Source organism: Nothoprocta perdicaria, unplaced genomic scaffold, assembly GCF_003342845.1.
Source record: "Nothoprocta perdicaria isolate Ctin4 unplaced genomic scaffold, notPer1 scaffold_805, whole genome shotgun sequence".
NCBI lineage: Eukaryota > Metazoa > Chordata > Aves > Tinamiformes > Tinamidae > Nothoprocta > Nothoprocta perdicaria.
In genome coordinates, this window is record NW_020456094.1 from 1 (window position 1) to 1,159 (window position 1,159).

Consider the following 1,159-nt stretch of genomic DNA (forward strand, 5'->3'; position numbering starts at 1 on the left):
GTGCAGCGCTCGGGTCAGCCCCTTCCCAGCAGCTGCGCTTGGCCTCGCCGGGCACTGCGGCCTGCCAGCCAGCAAGCTCTGTGAGCAGGAAGATGCTGCTCTCGGCCACAGCACTTTGGTGGCAGGGGCTGCGCTGCTTCATTTGGAGGGTTTCCCCTGTGTGAGGGCAACACCCGGCGGCACCAGGGAGATCTCCTGCTCCCTCTGCCCTTGGCTTTCCTGTCCTTACATGAGGGTCGGGAATTCATCTCCATTAGCAAGTGCCCATTGCAGCGCAGTGCTGGGCAGAGCTGCAGCAGCTGCAGCTCCCTGCTGCTCCTGAGGGCACACATGTGCCTGCTCTGCCCTCTGCAGCCCTAAGAAGCCATGGGCAGCAGTGCAGCAAACCCATGAAGGCTGCTCCCAGCCACACCACATGGAGTCTGCCAGGTGCATGGCAGGACAAGGGAAGGAGCCCAGCATCGCACCAAGGGTTGCCTGGCCACCAACTCACAAGGACCCTGCTGAGGACATACACACCTGGACCCACACAACTGCCCTGTGTGGTCATTGTGCTATCAAGAAACATGCCTCGACTATGGAAACCAAATACTTTCTTGAGCAAATTGGGCTGTGAGTGTAGTTGTGGAGCCAGGAAGAAAGAGCAAGGCGTTCAAGGCTGCTTACAGAAGTGGAAGCAGAGCCCCAAGGGGAGCCCAGCCTCTGGGCAGGCACCCACCAGCAGTGCCATGGGGTTGTGTGAGGAGACCTTCTTGGCCCCCAGCAAGACCAAGGCCACGCATTGCTCTGTGCCTCTAGGCTGAGCAGGGCCAGGGGCAGGGAGTCCAGCACACAAACACCCTTCCTCACTGTGCCCCCTGGCGCTGCCCTCCTCCCTACACACTCCAATGGAACATCCCAGGGGGACAGTTATCACCACGGGAACATGGATGCCTCCCAAGGTTCCATCCAACAGTTGCTCCACGGCTCCCAAAGGAGCAGCCAGGGCAGGTGAGGAGCAGGGCCGCGCAGCACCAGGGGCCACCCATGGTGCCCACAAGAGGCAGGGGAGCTGMGGGGCTCCAGGGCAGCCTGCGCGATGCCTCCCAGGGGAGGCCCCAAACCCCCCGGGCACCACTTGGCGCTCACACCACTCACAGGGCCCTTTGCTCTCCTCCAC